The sequence below is a fragment of the Erythrolamprus reginae genome, chromosome Z, assembly GCF_031021105.1.
Source record: "Erythrolamprus reginae isolate rEryReg1 chromosome Z, rEryReg1.hap1, whole genome shotgun sequence".
In the NCBI taxonomy this organism is placed as follows: Eukaryota; Metazoa; Chordata; class Lepidosauria; order Squamata; family Dipsadidae; genus Erythrolamprus; species Erythrolamprus reginae.
The window spans coordinates 152,425,921-152,432,793 of NC_091963.1; positions in this window are offsets into that span (position 1 = coordinate 152,425,921).

A 6,873-nucleotide genomic window follows, 5' to 3' on the forward strand; every position below is an offset into this window, starting at 1 on the left:
GCTATAAAAGTTCCGTTCGAGATTATGATGAAAACGATTAGAAACATAGAAGATTGGTGGCAGAAAAAGGCCTCCTGGTCCATCTAGTCTGCCCTTGTACTGTTCCCTGTATTTTATCTTAATATGGATCTATGTTTATCCCAGGCATGTTTAAATTTATACTGTGGATTTATCTACCACATCTGCTGCAAGTTTGTTCCAAGGATCTACTACTCTTTCAGTGAAATAATATTTTCTCACGTTGCTTTTGATCTTTCCCCCAACTAACCTCAGATTGTGTCCCCTTGTTCTTGTGTTCACTTTCCTATCAAAAACACTTCCCTCCTGGACCTTAATTAACCCTTTGACATATTTAAATGTTTCGATCATGTCCCCCCTTTTCTTTCTGTCCTCCAGACTATACAGATTGAGTTCATGAAGTCTTTCCTGATACGTTTTATGCTTAAGACCTCCAACCATTCTTGTAGCCCGTCTTTGGACCCGTTCAATTTGATCCATATCTTTTTGTAGGTGATGTCTCAGAACTGGACACAGTATTATTCCAAATGGGGTCTCACCAGCGCTCTATACAGCAGGATCACAATCTCCCTCTTCCTGCTTGTTATACCTCTAGCTATGCAGCCAAGCATCCTACCTGCTTTCCCTACCGCCTGACTGCACTGTTCACCCATTTGGAGACAGTCAGAAATCACGACCCCTAAATCCTTCTCTTCTGAAGTTTTTGCTAACACAGAACTGCCAAAACCCCCACAAAACTGATTACAGCGTTTTTGGGTAAAAAAACATGCTATTGAATTATTTCCTATTTTAAAAGTAATGACTATACTAAGGTACTAGAGAAGGAAGGACAATTTTTTTAAAAAGCTATTAAGTATTCAATAAATAGTACCTAAATTTACTACCCCCACTGCGTGACCCCCATCCCATGCCCATGGGGGCAGCAGCCCATTACTGCCTTGGCATGGGTAAACACGAATGGTGGTGGTGGAGAATGGCTCCTCTGGTGCCAGTCTTAAAAGCCCCCCCCCCAGCCCGGAAAGACCCCATGTGTGGGGAAACGATGGCAGAATGGCTCCCTTGGTGCCAGGCCTCTAAGAACCAACAGCAGACGAGTTCTGTGCCACTAGCTGGCACCAAAGGACGCCTTGCCCAACCCACCCATCCTCTCCTGATATCTGCCAGACTGGACCCTGTCCGGCTTTCTTCTCTCACTGGGCTCCGTCTTCTTCAGCTGTCCTGGCGGTCACCCACCCCACCCCAGGCTGCCAGATCCCATGCCACCTGGCTGGATGCCAAAGGGCACCAACTCCCTCTGCTGGGCGGGAAACAGCCTTGCCAGCTGTACTGCTCTCCCTTCTGGGATTCTGGGAGGTCTTAACGGGGGCTCCAGAGTTTACGGCCTTTGGGTGGGTGGCCAGATTAGTAGGGGCTGCCCTTGGACTCCTGTTGGCACCAGAAGGCTCTTTGCCCAACACCTGGCTGGCAAGGTAAACTTTACAGCCCATAGGGAAGGAAGTTTCTGTGGCATCGACCTCTCCTCCGTTGCCTCTGCTGGACAGCTGACCTTGGCCATTTGCGAGCTTAAGGGGTCTTGTGCAAAAGTACGAACACTTTGCTGTCTTTGAAAAGCCTCTTAAAAGCCTCTGACAAGACTGGGACTTTTGGAAACGTTAAATCCTTTTGTTAGTTAGACAGTTGGTGTGCATCTGATTATTGGGGCTTGGCACTAAGACGGAACAGAAAAGTTGGGAGTTAATGGGACAATGTCCCCAGAATAATAATAATAATAATAATAATAATAATAATAATAATAATAATAATAATAATAATACCAACTGTGCAGCCATCGGACTCTGAGTCCGTGGGGGAGCAGGATGCCTTCTAAAAAATTCTTGGCAGCTTCTTGGCTTTAGGCTTCCAGAAGTGGTCGGTCACTGCCTCCGCCCTGTGGCAGCCAGGAAAGAAAGATAACATTTCTCCACTGTCCATTTTAATTCTAATACAGAAAATCCTCCATCTACAACCAGCCCAAAACTTTCTGTCGCTAAGCGAGGAAGTTAGTTTCACCGCATTTTATGAACTTCAATTACTATGTTTAGAAAATTTATAGCTACGCCGCCTCCGGACTTATTTAACTGTTGTTCATAAAACCATACATCACAATGTACTCCCTGTTAGCGACTATTTCACCTTTAACAACAACAACACAAGAGCACACAATAGATACAAACTAAATGTAAATCGCTCCAAACTAGACTGCAGAAAATACGACTTCAGCAACAGAGTGGTCAACGCCTGGAACTCACTACCTGTTGTTTCTTCCCCCAATCCCCCAATCTTCAACCTGACATTATCTACAACAGACCTCTCCCCTTTCCTAAGGGGTCTGTAAGGGGCGTGCATAAGTTGCACCTTTGTGCCTACCGTTCCTGTCCTAATGTCTTTTTATCTTTTCTATCTCTACTTTATACTTATATTATGTTAAACATACTACTGTACAATACTATATTTGTATGACAAATTAATTAATTAATTAATTAATTAATTAATTAATTAATTAACTTCCTTTGCCAGAGTTGTCCATGTAATTCACCGCAATGGTTGCTGGTAATACAGTTGTTAAAACTCAATATCTAACATTCTATAAATCCCACATTCATCATTATTTATGGAGAAAGGGAGATAGAAATGGGGGGGAGAATAGAATAGAAAAATCCCTCTCACTCCATTTAGCTAATTCCCTAATAAAAATAGTTAGAATAATATAAAACATAAACTATCTTAAATTTGTGTTACACTAGCAACTAATGCTGCCACAATTTCCTTTCTTTTTTTCATCAGGGTGTCTATCCACTATTTTTTCAATCTTTTACTTTGCTTTTTTAAAATAAATATTACGGTAATATACTTTAGTTATCTTTAACTTCCATCCATTCATATATAATATTCTGAATCTTCTTTATCTTTAAGTCCAAAGTAAGTCTGTTCATTACATTTGTAATTTCAAATGGTCAGCAATTTACTTAATTTACTCTTTGTAGGAGTAAAAAAGTGCATCATACTCTGAAAAATATGGTAAGTCTAAATGCTATTGCTAATGCTAAATGCTACAGTCCTGCCTTTCGACATGGTTCTAGTAACCTAGCAATGTCCACGTTTCTAGGCCAGGGCCTCCAACCTTGGCATCTTTTAAGACATGAAGACTTCAACTCCCAGAATTCCCCAGCCCGCATGAATTCTGGGAGTTGAAGTCCACAAGTCTTAAAAGATGCCAAGATTACTTCCTCCCTCTCTCTCCCTTCTAGGCCAAAACCAGCTCATTCGATAGACGCTGCATGCAAAATTATTTGGGGGTTTTTGCCGCAGGAAGTGAAGAACTGCAAAATACAAAATTGGTGGTGGTGGGGGGGGAGAAATGAAGAAAACACCTTTAAAAGGGTCTCATGGGCACCGGATTCAAAAGGAGGCATCGTGCCTATTCCATAGATAGGGGGAAAGAAGATTGAACGAAAACCTGATACATAAATGAATGAATCAACAACCAATCTGGGAAAAGCACGACTGATGTGCGTGTGTGTGTGTGTGAGTGCGAGAACACCCTGCTAAGGTTGTTGCCAGCACAATCAGGTGCAGTCAGGTTGGCCGGACACCTCCTCCTCCTCCTCCTCCTCCTTCCTCACTCGCACTACAGCTGTGAATTCCCACCAGGTTTGTGGGCTGCAAGGTTTATTTGCAGCAAGGGTGTGAATCCGCCCGTCCCTCCCTGCCTTTGTCTTCTGGGCTAGATTTTTATTAATTTGTTTGTTTGCCAACATGTACAATTCAATTCAATTCAATTTATTAGATTTGTATGCCGCCCCTCTCCAAAGACTCGGGGCGGCTCACAACAATGGAACAAATCTAATAATAAAAATTATATAAAAAACCCCAACAATTAAAAACCATACAACACATACATACCAAACATGAAATATAAAAAGCCTGGGGGAGATGTCTTAGTTCCCCCATGCCTGGCGATATAGGTGGGTCTTGAGTAACTTGCGAAAGACAAGGAGGGTGGGGGCCGTTCTAATCTCTGGGGGGAGTTGATTTCAGAGGGCTGGGGCCGCCACAGAGAAGGCCCTTCCCCTGGGGCCCGCCAAACGACATTGTTTGGTCGACGGGACCCGTAGAAGGCCAACTCTGTGGGATCTTATCGGCCGCTAGGATTCATGCGGTAGAAGGTGGTTCCGGATGTATTCTGGTCCGATGCCATGTAGGGCTTTAAAGGTCATTACCAACACTTTGAATTGTGACCGGAAACCGATCGGTGCAGACTGCGGAGTGTTGGTGTAACATGGGCATATTTGGGAAAGCCCATGATTGCTCTCGCAGCTGCATTCTGCACGATCTGAAGTTTCCGAACACTCTTCAAAGGTAGCCCCATGTAGAGAGCGTTGCAGTAGTCGAACCTCGAGGTGATGAGGGCATGAGTGACTGTGAGCAATGAGTCCCGGTCCAGATAGGGCCGCAACTGATGCACCAGGTGAACCTGGGCAAACGCCCCCCTCGCCACAGCCGAAAGATGGTGTTCCAATGTCAAGTTAGCAGGTATGGGTATAAACATAAACAAAATAAATACAAGTAAATGAAGATAATAGGACAGTAGGACCGGGATCCCTTGGAGACCTCTTAGGAATGGGGAGGGGTCGACAGTAGACAGTCTAAGGTTTATAGCTTTTGGGGTTTGGGGAAGAAAGCACAGAGTCAGGGAGGGCCTTCCAGGCATTCACTCCGCTGCTGAAGTCGTATTTTCTGCAGTTGAGTTTCGAGCGGTTTACCTTGAGTTTATATCTGTTGTGTGCTCGTGTGTTGTTGTGGTTGAAGCTGAAGTAGTCATCGACAGGTAGAACATTGTGGCAGATGATTTTATGAACCACATTTAGATCAGATGGAAGGCAGCCTAGTTCTAAGTTGCCTAAGCCCAAAATCTCAGGTCTGGTGGAACCAGGTCTTCTGTTGCGAGCAGAGGAGTGTAGGGCTCTTCTCGTGAGATATTTCTGGGCTCTCTCGATTGTGTTCATGTCCGATATGCACTGGGGGTTCCAGACAGGTGAGCTGTATTCCAGAATTGGTCTAGCGAATGTTTCGTATGCTCTGGTTAGCAGTGTTCTATTGCCAGAGAAGAAGCTATACAGGGTTAGATCGACTACTCTCAGTGCCTTTTTGGCTATGTTGCTACACTGGGCTTTGGCTCTAATGATATCTAATGATCTGAGTACTCCAAGGTCCTCGACAGAATGAGAGTCATCTACAAGGTCATGTCCTCCAAGCCTATAGAATGGAAGGGAATGGAAGGGAAGGGAAGGGAAGGGAAGGGAAGGGAAGGGAAGGGAAGAGAAGAGAAGAGAAGAGAAGAGAAGAGAAGAGAAGAGAAGAGAAGAGAAAAGAGAAGAGAATAAATGGAATGGAATGAAATAGAACAGAAAAATCTGGGATGGAGGTTGTGGAGAGAGGAAGGAAGGAAGGAAGGAAGGAGGGAGGGAGGGAGGGAGGGAGGGAGGGAGGAAAGGAGCCCAGGGCACAAGTGCCTGCCCAAATGTTAGCTCGGCCTCATGAGGCTTTTTGGCAACAGTGTGAAGGGTCATAGTACACTCAGAGTAACCCAGCTGGAAAGGACCCTGGAGGTCCTGTTGTCCAACCCCATTCCCAGAAGAAATTACTATGCCATTTTGGACAAACGATTGTCCATTTTACTACAATGTCCTTCTTTTCAACAACTACTTCAGCTTCAACCACAACAACACATGAGCACACAACAGATACAAACCCAAAGTGAACTGCTCCTGTACGACTTTAGTAACTGAGTAGTTAATGCCTGGAACTTACTACTTGACTCTGTAGTATCATCACCTTGTATTAGTGGCATACAAAGATATAACAATATTTATATACATGATACTAGTAAGAGAGAAATATTGGGACGGGATGGAAGGCAGGCTGGTGCACTTATGCAGGCCCCTTACTGACCTCTTAGGAATTGGGAGAGGTCAACAGTGGACAGTCAAAGGGTAAAATTTTGGGGGTGAGGTGACCATACTACAGAGTCAGGTATTGAATTCCAGGCATCAACTACTCGGTTGCTAAAGTCGTATTTCCTGCAGCTGAGTGTGGAGCGGTTCACTTTGAGTTTGTTGTGTACTCGTGTGTTGTTGTGGTTGAAGCTGAAGTAGCCGTTGACAGGAAGAATTTAGCAGATGATTTTGTGGATTATGCTCAGGTCGTGTTTAAGGCGACAGTTCTATTTATTTATTTATTTATTTATTTTATTTTATTTATTTATTTTGTCCAATACGCAATGAGGGTTTTAGTGGGTATATATCTATATACCCATACGGTAGTAAAATTCATGATGAAGGTTATAGAGGAGATACTCATAGTAAAATATATCAATGAAAGAGTAGAAGAAGAGATATAGGAATAGAAGAAAGGGATAGGAGATATAGGAGAGCAATAGGACAGGGGACGGAAGGCACACGAGGGCACTTGTACTTGTAGTTTTCTAAACTTGGGATTGTAAGTCTAGTTGCATAACGGGGGGGGGATTCTGGGAGTTGAAGTCCAAACCCTCTTAAGCCTCTATTCCAGTGGTTCTCAACTGTGGCCCCTTTAAAATGGGCGGACTTTAACTCCCAGAATTCCCCGGGGGAGGGGGAGGATCGGAGGAGGGTGGTGAAAGCTTGGCCAGCGATGCGCATGCGCCAGAAGGGCAACGCTCTCAGCACGCCGAGGGCGCTCCTGCGCAGGCGCGCGTGCAGGCCCGGCCGTTAGGCTAACGGTGCGCGCGAGGCGAGCATGCGCCGCCGGAGGTGGGCGGCGCCCGGCGCATGCGCG